This window comes from Salvelinus fontinalis, unplaced genomic scaffold (genome assembly GCF_029448725.1).
Source record: "Salvelinus fontinalis isolate EN_2023a unplaced genomic scaffold, ASM2944872v1 scaffold_0947, whole genome shotgun sequence".
In the NCBI taxonomy this organism is placed as follows: Eukaryota; Metazoa; Chordata; class Actinopteri; order Salmoniformes; family Salmonidae; genus Salvelinus; species Salvelinus fontinalis.
The window spans coordinates 17,860-30,426 of record NW_026601156.1 but is presented as its reverse complement, the minus strand read 5'-3'; the positions used below and the strand labels follow the sequence as shown (position 1 = coordinate 30,426).

Sequence of the window (12,567 nt, the reverse complement as noted above, 5' to 3'; positions counted from 1 at the left end):
AAGAGATGTACCTCTAGATAAACAATTCTCTACCACAAATCACGTCTGCAGCGATTCCATTGGGAAGATTCAGTCAAAGCATTACCACTTGGTTTACACATGCAAGGTAATGGATGAGATTTTAAATGGAAGATCAGTTCTTTTTCACATCATGTATCTACAGTGACAGTCATAGCATGATTTGGCAATCAAGATTTGGTTGGTGAGGTGATCAAAACACTGGTACTCAGGGCCCGTATCCACAAAACATCTCAGAGGAGTGTGTGTTACACCCCTGAAAAAGGGGATAAAGAATCACGAGATTGATAGGTTAATGTTTACTCATTGAGAACTTTTAGTGCAATCATTTTACAAAAGTAACACATTTTACAGAATAACAGATCTACAGGAAATAGAGTTTTGTAGGGTACAAGGCTTATTCAAATCATAACAGTATACACTGTACATCACTGAAACAAATACTATTTTCAATATAACTGTCAAGCACAAAGCTTTAACTCAGTAAACCATAACTCAATTTATCAACAGGCAATAAAGTGTTTGAAAAACCATCACACAAATAACGCAGCAAAATATCTTATTAACAACGCACATGTTCAATCACAATCGACATGAAATGGCAGCTACGTAGCAGTACCTAGCAGTACGAAGCTATTCTTCGCTGCAACCGAGCAGGGCTCATATTTCTCTCTGCAAACTTAACTAACTTCCTCAATATGTTACTAAGACAAACCTTAAACACTCTTGACATGTTAGCGAGTTATTACATTTAAATTACTCTTTTTTATCATCAATAACGTACCTGAAAAAGGGGAGAAAGAATCACGAGATTGATAGGCAGGCCTCTTGTCACTATAGGGGGTGCTGTTTCGCATTACCATAATTTGCTCTACAGATTAAACTGCCTAGTACTCAATTCTTGCTCGTACAATATGCATATTATTGTTATTATTGGATAGAAAACACTCTCTAGTTTCTATAGCCGTTTGAATTATGTCTCTGAGTGAAACAGAACTCATTCTACAGCACTTTTCCTCCCAGTGTGTGAGATTTCAGACATCTTGGCCTCTGGTTCCAGATCAGTTTTAAAGTCTCTGTAAATCCTATGAGGATACAAACACTGCCCACGCCTTCCTCTAGATGTCAGTAAGTGGTGACAATTTGAATGGAGTCGATTGCGCAATCAGTGCCTCTATAAATCACCAAATACCGGAAGTAGCGTTCTTTTGGACCCTGCGCTCAACGCAAGAAGGACGTCAGACTTGGCTTTTTCCAAGCCTTGGTTTAGCCAGTAATATAGCGCCGGTCATGTTTTTACTCGTTATTGGTGTTAAAAACATCATAAGGTAGTTAATTTAAACCGTTTTATAGCAATTTATATCCGTTTAGTGCGATTTTGAGGCATTTCTATGTGATGCTCTTTGAAGCTTTGGGCACGTTTCGGGGTCCCGGTCGAACGTTAGTGGGCATTTCGACGGACAGAGGACATCGTTCGACCAAAAGAAGATTAGACCCAAGAAAGGATACATTGCCCATGATTCTGATGGAAGATCACCTCATAGTAAGAAATATTTAAGATGATAAATCGTTGTTCTGTCGAAAATTTTTAAATGCATATCCCGCCATTTTGTTTGGTATAGCTTCGCTTGGCGAACCCTGTATTGCACAGTAAGGATAATTTTAGAAATGTAATTCAGCGATTGCATTAAGAACTAATTTGTCTTTCGATAGCTGTCCAACTTATATTTTTTTAGTCAAGTTTATGAATAGTTATCCATGAGACAAGATCACTGTGAAAGATGGCGTCCGACATTTTCAGGCTAGTTTTGCTAGTATTGTCATTGTATAACCACTGTTGTTTGTGGCTAAATATGCACATTTTCGAACAAACTCTAGATGTATGTTGTAATATGATGTTACAGGAGTGTCATCGGAAGAATTCTGAGAAGGTTAGTGAAAAAATTAACATATTTTGGCGATGATAACGATATCGCTCTCTTTGGCTTGAATCAATGGTCGGGTAACGTTTGCATATGTGGTATGCTAATATAACGATTTATTGTGTTTTCGCTGTAAAACACTTAGAACATCTGAAATATTGTCCGAATTCACAAGATCTGTGTCTTTCCATTGCTGTGAGTTGTGTATTTTTAAGAAATGTTTTATGATTAGTAATTAGGTAATACACGTTGCTCTGTGTATTTATTCTAGTCGAGTTGTGATGGTGGGTGCAATTGTAAACTATGATTTATACCTGAAATATGCACATTTTTCTAACAAAACCTATCCTATACAATAAATATGTTTTTTTTTTTTATTTATCCCATTTTCTCCCCAATTTTCATGGTATCCAATCGCTAGTAATTACTACCTTGTCTCATCGCTACAACTCCCGTACGGGCATGGGAGAGACGAAGGTCGAAAGCCATGCGTCCTCCGAAGCACAACCCAACCAGCCGTACTGCTTCTTAACACAGCGCGCCTCCAACCCGGAAGCCAGCCGCACCAATGTGTCGGAGGAAACACCGTGTACCTGGCCCCCCTTGGTTGGCGCGCACTGCGCCCGGCCCGCCACAGGAGTCGCTGGAGCGCGATGAGACAAGGATATCCCTACCGGCCAAACCCTCCCTACCCCGGACGACGCTATGCCAATTGTGCGTCGCCCCACGGACCTCCCGGTCGCGGCCGGCTGCGTCAGAGCCTGGGCGCAAACCCAGAGACTCTGGTGGCGCAGTTAGCGCTGCGATGCAGTGCCCTAGACCACTGCGCCACCCGGGAGGCCTACAATAAATATGTTATCAGACTGTCATCTGATGAGGTTTTTTCTTGGTTAGTGGCTATCAATATCTTTATTTGGCCGAATTTGTGATAGCTACTGGTGGAGAGAAAAAATGGTGGACAAAGAAAAATGGTGTCTTTTGCTAACGTGGTTAGCTAATAGATTTACATATTGTGTCTTCCCTGTAAAACATTTTAAAAATCAGAAATGGTGGCTAGATTCACAAGAAGTGTATCTTTCATCTGGTGTCTTGGACTTGTGATTTAATGATATTTAGAAGCTACAATTTACTTGTGACGCTATGCTAGCTATGCTAGTCAGTGGGGGGTGCTCCCAGATCCGGGTTTCTGAGGCAGTAAAAGTTAATGTTTACTCATTGAGAACTTTTAGTGCAATGAGAAAAAGACCGCGAATTCTCCGTGAACTTGAGTGGAGACCAGAGCAATCGATCTCAGTCTCATAGATTAAGAGCATTTAGTAGATCACAGATTAACACTTTTACCCACGACAACATAAAGTAATCAACATAACGTTTACACATTCCTCTCACAATTCGTACCCTTTGTATGCTTGACGGATTTTAACACAATTATATAAATGTTATCAATCTATCAACTAATACTGAATGCATGATCTTCTTAACCTTAGATGTTTTAAGATCCTCACATACTATGAATTTACTAATACTTTTTAATGTATAACAGGCTATTAGTATTTCCTTTAACCTGTCACATGTGATGGATTTGTATTTGTATTTAACTTTTATTTAACTAGGCAAGTCAGTTAAGAACAAATTCTTATTTACAATGACAGCCTAGGGTCAGTGGCCAAAGCCCGCGAACAGGAATATTCCAAGTTTAGACAGAAGGGGGGAGTCAGATCGCTATGATCGCCAGGAACTTTACTTTTGGTGTCTATTTTTAATTGTTGCGCTACTGGTGCTGCCTGTTGATGTTAGGTAGGCAGCTACAGTAGCTGAATGTTTTTGTTTCATTACATGTATTTTATTTCATTTGGGTGCTTGTGTCACCTACTAACATCCTGGTACTACCCGTAGCTCCCGTTCTCCTCAGTCCGAGAAAACAGTGAGACAAAGATATGTGTTGCTGATTACTCCTTTGTAGAAGTCCATAACGTGAAATAAATAAAACATCCCAAGGTTAATGCTGTATATATTGTTATAAGGGCGTGTGAGACTATTGAAACATGTAACTTTCAGAGTTTTATTGTTGTTATTAATATAGTTGACAGAGTGCTAAAAGTGCTGTTGCTAGCTAGCATGCCTTTCTGTGATGCAGACGGTTAGATGAGCTGCCGGCTGGTGCTGGCGTTGCATTATGGGAGATGTAGTTTGGTCCTTTACGGTATGAATGGAATAGAGGCGATTTCACACGTTGTAACTAGTTTATGTTGCAGTGTTTTTGTACATGAGTTGTTGTATTTTGGTACTGTCAACACTGAAAGCACCAAGCAATGTATTGGGGATGTGAGACAGGATATGTGTTTTACCTTTCTTCATGCTCCTGTGTAGAACAACTTGTCAGATGGTGCATTGGAGACTGATGTGTTCCTCTCCTGTCTTTTCACAATACTATTGCAGGTATGGTTCTGTTGTCTAAGAATTAAGATGATACATTCTTTGTATTAAGGACTGGTTATTATTTTATAGTATACATTATGGCTTTATGTATGAGTGTGATTGTGTGAGTCCGAGAAAACACAGAGAGAAAGAACAACTTGTCAGATGGTGCATTGGAGACTGATGTGATCCTCTCCTGTCTTTTCACAATACTATTGCAGATCAACATAAAAGCCTAAAAGAGAGCCGTGGTGTCGCTCTTCATTTCTTGGTTCTCCTGTGGTACATAAGAGACCCGCTACATATATATATATGTACATGTATGGTTGTCGTTATTGTGATTTGTGTTTTGTCCTATATTTATATATATATTGTAATGAAACAGGCAGGGAGCAGGTCTCGAACCCTCGACCTTCTAACCCGAAGTGCAGCACGCTATCGTCCAGCACGCTCGTCCGGCAGAGTCGATTTCCGCGCTTATAAACCCAGGGTCGTTACAATATATATATATATATAAATAAATATAGGACAGGACAAAACACACATCACAATAACAATCCATCACGCAAAGCAGCCACGACTGTCAGTAAGAGTGTCCATGATTGAATCTTTGAATGAAGAGATTGAGATAAAACTGTCCAGGTTGAGTGTTTATTTGCAGCTTGTTTCTGTCTCCTGCTGCAGCAAACTGAAAATATCAGTTTAGCCTTTTAGATAATAATGAATACGATTATATGGATAGTTTATAAAGTTCAGATTCACCCTGACTCTTCTAATAAACTGTATCATTATTTGACTGTAAATGATCTGTATGCAGGTGTGCTCAACCAGGTCAACGAAGAGGATATCTAAGGTAGCCTATCATAAAGGTGTCCTAGTGACCTGCCCAGGATGTGAAAAACACCACATTATTGCTGACAACTTGGGTTGGTTCTCTGATCTGAAGGGAAAGAGGTTGGTGGCCAAGTTAATGTTGGTCTGAACATTTTACATGCATGCATTCTACAGTCGTGGCGAAAGGTTTTGAGAATGACACAAATATTAATTTTCACAAAGTCTGCTGCCTCAGTTTGTATGATGGCAATTTGCATATACTCCAGAATGTTATGAAGAGTGATCAGATGAATTGCAAAGTCCCTCTTTGCCATGCAAATTAACTGAATCCCCCAAAAACATTTCCACTGCATTTCAGCCCTGCCACAAAAGGACCAGCTGACATGTCAGTGATTTTCACGTTAACACGGGCGTGAGTGTTGACGAGGACAAGGCTGGAGATCACTCTGTTGTGCTGATTGAGTTCGAATAACAGACTGGAAGCTTCAAAAGGAGGGTGGTGCTTGGAATCATTGTTCTTCCTCTGTCAAGCATGGTTACCTGCAAGGAAACACGTGTCGTCATCATTGCTTTGCACAAAAAGGTCTTCACAGGCAAGGATATTGCTGCCAGTAAGATTGCACCTAAATCAACCATTTATCGGATCATCAAGAACTTCAAGGAGAGCGGTTCAATTGTTGTGAAGAAGGCTTCAGGGCGCCCAAGAAAGTCCAGCAAGCGCCAGGGCCGTCTCCTAAAGTTGATTCAGCTGCGGGATCGGGGCACCACCAGTGCAGAGCTTGCTCAGGAATGGCAGCAGGCAGGTGGGAGTGCATCTGCACGAACAGTGAGGCGAAGACTTTTGGAGGATGGCCTGGTGTCAAGAAGGGCAGCAAAGAAGCCACTTCTCTCCAGGAAAAACATCAGGGACAGACTAATATTCTGCAAAAGGTACAGGGATTGGACTGCTGAGGACTGGGGTAAAGTCATTTTCTCTGATGAATCCCCTTTCCGATTGTTTGGGGAATACGGAAAAAAGCTTGTCCGGAGAAGAAAAGGTGAGTGCTACCATCAGTCCTGTGTCATGCCAACACTAAAGCATCCTGAGACCATTCATGTGTGGGGTTGCTTCTCAGCCAAGGGAGTGGGCTCACTCACAATTTTGCCTAAGAGCACAGGCATGAATAAAGAATGGTACCAACACATCCTTCGAGAGCAACTTCTCCCAACCATCCAGGAACAGTATGCTGACGAACAATACCTTTTCCAGCATAATGGACCACCTTGCCATAAGGCAAAAGTGATAACTAGGTGGCTCGGGGAACAAAACATCGATATTTTGGGTCCATGGCCAGGAAACTCCCCAGACCTTAATCCCATTGAGAACTTGTGGTCAATCCTCAAGAGGCGGGTGGACAAACAAAAACCCACAAATTCTGACAAACTCCAAGCATTGATTATGCAAGAATGGGCTGCCATCAGTCAGGATGTGGCCCAGAAGTTAATGGACAGCATGCCAGGGCAGATTGCAGAGGTCTTGAAAAGAAGGGTCAACACTGCCACTATTGACTCTTTGCATCAACTTCATGTAATTGTCAATAAAAGTCTTTGACACTTATGAAATGCTTGTAATTATACTTCAGTATTCCATAGTAACATCTGACAAAAATATCTAAAGACACTGAAGCAGCAAACTTTGTGGAAATTAATATTTGTGTCATTCTCAGAACTTTTGGCCACAAGGATATGTATTATCCCTATTTATAGTGATTTGCACAGAAGAGAAATGGAACTGCAGTCATAAGTGAATCCCGTATTAATAGGCTGTAAGTTTGTGTGGACTAAAGGGCCCTACACACTTCACGCAAATGCAGCTTCATTTTCTCACACAGTTGTAGGTACTTGAGTTTTGGAACAAACTATATACGATGCTCCTTCTCTCTGTTTGCATGAAGTGTGTAGGCTCCTTAAGACGAGTATTATTCCTGAATATTTTTATTTATTATTCATGTTTTTTTCCCTACAGGAACATTGAGGAAATCCTTGCAGCGAAAGGGGAGAAAGTGAAGAGGGTAGAAGAAGAGGCGGCCTTCGAGATTGTTATAGATGAGTCCGGCAAGGATACAACACAGACTGCTCAATATGCAAAGAAACCTTCACCAGAGTCTGATGACTCAGGGAAATCATGACTAACGCTCTGTGGGTGTGTGTGCGCGCATACATGCATTTGTCGATGGACTGATCACAACAAGGACACCATTCTCTATGAGGGAGAAATAGCTATTACTAAGTAAATGCAACACTTCTTTTGATATTTCTATCTCCATATTGTTTTCATAAGATGTTGATCATTTTTTATCACACTATTTTATACCAACTGAACACTGCTGCCAGAATATTCATTGGGTTTACACCAATCTTACTACTACTGCACTGATCACAATCAAACAGAAAAGGCTGATGCTTGCAATTCATTTTTATTGTAAAGTTGCATGATATAAAGCAGGAAGAATTAACATCCAAAAGCCCATTTAGGGCCATGGCAAACTGTCTATCATAGACCCTCTCCCTCTTCCTCCATGGTGTCCTCCAGCAGCTCATGAAAGCAATGCTGTCAATCCACATGGAAGCAGAACATAGAGTGCTCCTGTAAAACAATTATCAGGAATGAATCAAACAGTCATTGAACGAATGAGATTCACAGTAATACATTTGTCTGAGAATTTTCAATCATGAACCCCAGTTCTGGAGCCCCTATCCTCTCATCACAAGCCCAAGCACTTACCTCATCTGCTCTTCTGTGTTTTCCTCTTCCTGCTTCCCTCCCTTTCATCCTTTCCTATTGATGCTTCAACAGATAAAGTGACCTCATATGCCACAATCTGTTTCAGGAAAAAAACATCCGAAAGCCCACTCACATGAGGTGAATAATCACATGAGATCAGGAATTGTAGTGTTTGAGTTGAAAGACATTGCATAAATGCACGTCTATCAACACTAATACAGTTGTCTACAGAGAACAGGCGTTGATAGTAAACACTTACCTAATGTAGTCATCCAGCTGTGCTCCTCCTCCAACCCTCCCATCCTTTCCAATTGATGCTTCAACAGATCTGTTTCTTTGGCTGCTCTTTTCATCTATCTCAGACTTGAACAGGCTTGGAAAGAGGACAAAAGGAAACCAAAGCAACTTTAAAAGAGAAGTAGAAGAGGCAGACTTCAGTTCTTTTTGACATGTCTGTTGGCTCTTTTTCCTGTGCTCTTGGTCTTCTCCTTTTCTGCTCATCCTTAGTTATTTAGAGAGTTATTTTGGCCATATGTCCATCGGAATTCTAGTTCAATCTCCTCTCTTTTACTCTTATAAAATGTTTTCACCTCTTTTTTCTGGGTCTCTGTTTATCTTGCCTCCCCCCTTGTGTTTTCCATTACTTTCTTTTGATCCACTCAGCTCTTTACTGCTAATCTCATTTACCTTTTATCCCATGGTCCTTCCTGATTCTGTCCATCAGAACTTGAATTCTGTATCTTCTACTGACCTCCTGATAAACCACTCTGGTCTCCCTTCCTCCTCTCTCATGTTTCCTCCTCTTCACCCTCATGCCTGGCTTCCTTATAATATTTTCCTCCTTTTGCTTATTTTCTCATTTTCTTTGTTAGTATTTTCTTTTGTCATCTACTCAAAAGTTGTCAATGCCTCGTCCGCCGCTTTCTTCTGCTTCTTCCTTGTTCTCCTCTTCGCAGACTGTGCGTGAGCGGTCTCTGGACGCTGCTCCCTCTCTTCCCTCCGCACAGAGGCGTCAGATGTAGACGCTGTGACCTCGTATGCCACCACCTGTTTTGCTTTCTGTGTCTTCCCTTTTTTCTGACACAGCGCACGCCTCTTTTCTCTTTCAATCTGTGCATTCCTCTCTTCTCTCTCATACAGTTTCTCCATCTCCATCTTGAACCTTGCCTCGTGATCTTTTATTCTTTGAAGCTCTGCTCTCTTCTTATCCTCGTCCCGTATCCTTGTCTGCCTTTTCTGTTCCTCCTTCTCTTGTTCCTGCTGTATCTTCAATCTCCTTTTCTGTTCCTCTTTCCTCCTCTTCTCTTCTTTCTCTCGTGCCTTTTGCTGCATCTCCAACACCTTCATTCTCTCCTTTTCCCTGTTCCTCTCCTCCTCCATCCTCTGTTTCTCAATCTTTTTCAACATCTCTGCCCTCTTTTTCTCCATCTTTTTCTCTTCCTCTTCCTCTGCCCTCTTTTTCTCTTCTTTTGCACGGGCCTTCTGTTGCATCTCCTGCTTCTTTCTTTCTTTTTCCTCTCTTTTTTTCTCTTGCTCTTGTCTCTTTTTCTCATGTTCGATCTTTAGTTTCATCTCTGCCTTCTCCCTTTTCCTCTGCTCCTCTAACTTGTTTTTTTTCCATATTTTCTGTCCTTTTCCTTTCCTCCTCATTCAATTTCTTCAATTTCTTCTGTCTCTTTTCCCACTTTTTGAGCTCTTCGTCCCTGGCTTTTTCCTTCCTCCTTTCAATCTTCATCATCTCTTCATTTCTCTTAGCCTCGTCCTTGAAATATTTGATCCTGTCTGCGTAGCTCATGGCATTAAGTTCTTCTTTCCCTCGGCTTGCCATCATAGACAATGCATTGGCGGTTGCATATCTCCCTTCCATTTTACCACTATCAATCTCCTTCCTGTCCCTCTCACCATAAGGTTCCCTGTGTAGACATCTCTGCTGTTGTCCACTCATGCTCTCCTCACTTTCACTACTCCCCTCCTGACTTGTGACCTCACTCACACTCTGAGACACATCATCCTCAGACGAGCACGAGGGAGTCACAGCCTTCTCAGTGATGACGCGGAGCGCCTTGATGTAGTCAGCTTCTGTGTTCACCCTATGAGCGAGCGGGCACAGCGCCTCGTAAATAGACATCCATGTGAGTGACTCCTCACAAATGTCGTCAGGCAGGTATAGATAAGATGATTGCCTCTTGAGCACATTCACAACGTCTGCCAGGTCCTGCTGGGTTTCCCCCTGAGTGTCCTCTCGGGCGGCCACTGGCGTGGCGTCTGGGCTGGCCGGGCGCTCGGGGGCTGTGGCAAGGGTATTGGAGTGTTTTACTGCAGAGGAGCAGGAGGCCTCAGTGTCATCGTTCTTGTCATCGTTGTTTACCCCTTTATTCAGAATCTCTTCCTTTCTCTTTTGGGCCATTCTCTCTTTCAGCTGTGCTTTATACATATTCGCAATTTCTGCGCCTCTCCGTTGAACTTCCTCAGACAATTCCTCAGACGATGTAATTTCTGGCCTATAGACCTCTTCCTTGACCTTTTCCTGGCCAGTCAATGAGAATCTGGGGTGGACATGCAGATGGGTCTGTCTCATCCGGGCAGGAGGGCCGGAAGCCAGGGGGTGGGATGGGACAGCAAATCGGTGTGAAGCGTGTGGGTGTGACTTCTTGGACTGAGAATGAGGCCATTTATCAGGGGAGGTGCAGCTCTGTGTGTCCAGAGGGGGAAAGATTGAGTGTTTCTTAGATGGGTCCTTCTGGGTGCCGGCAGCATGCTGGTCAGGCTCCGATTGGCTGTTGGCGAGGTACCTGTGGAGGTTGTACCTGTGGAAAGCTGGCAGTGTCGGGGAGACGGGACAAAGAATGGAGGAGGTGGAGCGCTGCTTGATCACCCCTTTATCCACCCCAATCTGTATGATGACAGACACATTTGTATTACTTAATAGCTTGATGGTCATTGATATTACTATCTAAAAACATTTACATGTGTATGGGTAATAAATATCATAGAGAAAACATGTTTTATTACTGTATATTAGCCTATTAGGAAAATGAACTTTTGGAATCATTCCAATTCAGAAATTCTTCCATTCTTTTTCAACTTTATTCTAAGAATGCAGACCTTGCTAAGAAAACTAGCATTGCAGAATGCAGACCTTCTTAAGAATACTACCAGTGCAGAACGCAGGCCTTCCTCAGAATACTACCAGTGCAGAATGTAGACCTTCTTAAGAATACTACCATTGCAGAATGCAGACCTTCTTAATAATATTAGCCAGTGCAGAATGCAGACCTTCCTGAGAATACTACCAGTGCAGAATGTAGACCTTCTTAAGAATACTACCAGTGCAGAATGCAGACCTTCTTAATAATACTACCAGTGCAGAATGCAGACCTTCCTGAGAATACTACCAGTGCAAAATGCAGACCTTCCTGAGAATACTACCAGTGCAGAATGCAGACCTTCCTCTGAATACTTCCAGTGTTCAGTTTTTATCTTGCCTTCTTATTCAACTATTCTATCTATTTAGATCTCATTTCTGTGTATCAGGATTGGGAACATCTAAATCAACTACAGTATATCTACTTATATGAAAGTCTGATTAAAGAAAACTGCTTTTGTTACCTCCTCCAAGAGTTGGTGCAGCCTAAATATTTCTCCATACAGCGCCTTAATCTCCCTCATGTTTCCTCGCTCAGTTCTCCATGTCTCTCTAGCCAATCTCCAATGGACGAGGTCAAGGTCATGGATATCCTCCCGCATGCCTAGTTCAACCTGGGTTCCCTTCTCATTTAGCCTCTTCTTTTTCCTCTTCTTCTGGGTTGAATCGGTGTTCTCCTTGCCCTGCCTACACACCTTTAGGGCAGTAGGGATATTGAGAATAGAACATGGTATATTTTATTTTACTCATTGGATTATTATGTGCCTTCCATTGTATTTCATTGATATACAATATCAATAAGGTATAATGTTGACACTAGATCAAGCCGTAGTTAGTACAAAGTTTACACTGATTGGCCATACATGATTAGTCTGGACCACTTTAGTGGGTCGTAGATTTAGCCTGCAGATGGGACTTACATTAAGGCTGGGGAGTTGTGAGGAGTTGTGAGGCTGGTGTGTTCTGGGCTTTTGGAGTTCAGTAGTTTCTGTGCAGAAATCGTCCTGTGCAGTCCGCTTTGCCCATGGCTAGAAATGAAAATGATGACAAACATGCAGTCAGTAATGAGGTTATCGTGATACAAGTTTGTTATTTTCAATCCTAGAAAAGCTCATAGGTCTATATGTCAAAGTGATGATTTTAAATCACTGGAGTTTTGACTATGAGGGTGGTGAGAGAAAAGAGATTCTAACCATTCTTATGATGATCCTTGGGAAGGAGAACTTTCCCATAGTTCCTTCAATTACAGTAATCCTGAAAAAGATACAATATGGCTTCAAAATATTATTATTTAAATCATCTAAATTAAACTGTGTCACAAAGTAGGCCTATTCACACTAAATCACAAGTGGTCACAACTACTTACCAATCACTTAAAAAATAACCATCCAAAATATAGAAATGATTTTGACCCTGAATTGAACTTGTAAATGTTGCTGTAATGTGACAGTAACGCTATGTCAAAC

At 41.7% G+C, this 12,567-nt stretch overlaps 1 long non-coding RNA gene and 1 pseudogene across 2 annotated transcripts; one reads left to right on the top strand and one right to left on the bottom strand.

Moving 5' to 3' along the window:
• Window positions 1-4,094: 4,094 nt before the first annotated feature.
• LOC129847797 (uncharacterized) lies at window positions 4,095-7,725 on the top strand. Of its 2 annotated transcripts, none has more exons than XR_008758462.1 (3): window positions 4,095-4,379; window positions 5,176-5,312; window positions 7,198-7,725. It is a non-coding gene; the product is annotated as an uncharacterized LOC129847797 (long non-coding RNA). The 2 variants fall into 2 exon arrangements; XR_008758463.1 differs by lacking the exon at window positions 4,095-4,379 and adding an exon at window positions 4,554-4,640.
• Window positions 7,726-8,095: 370 nt separating this feature from the next.
• Window positions 8,096-12,362, bottom strand: LOC129847792 (golgin subfamily A member 6-like protein 1; annotated as a pseudogene).
• Window positions 12,363-12,567: the final 205 nt, after the last annotated feature.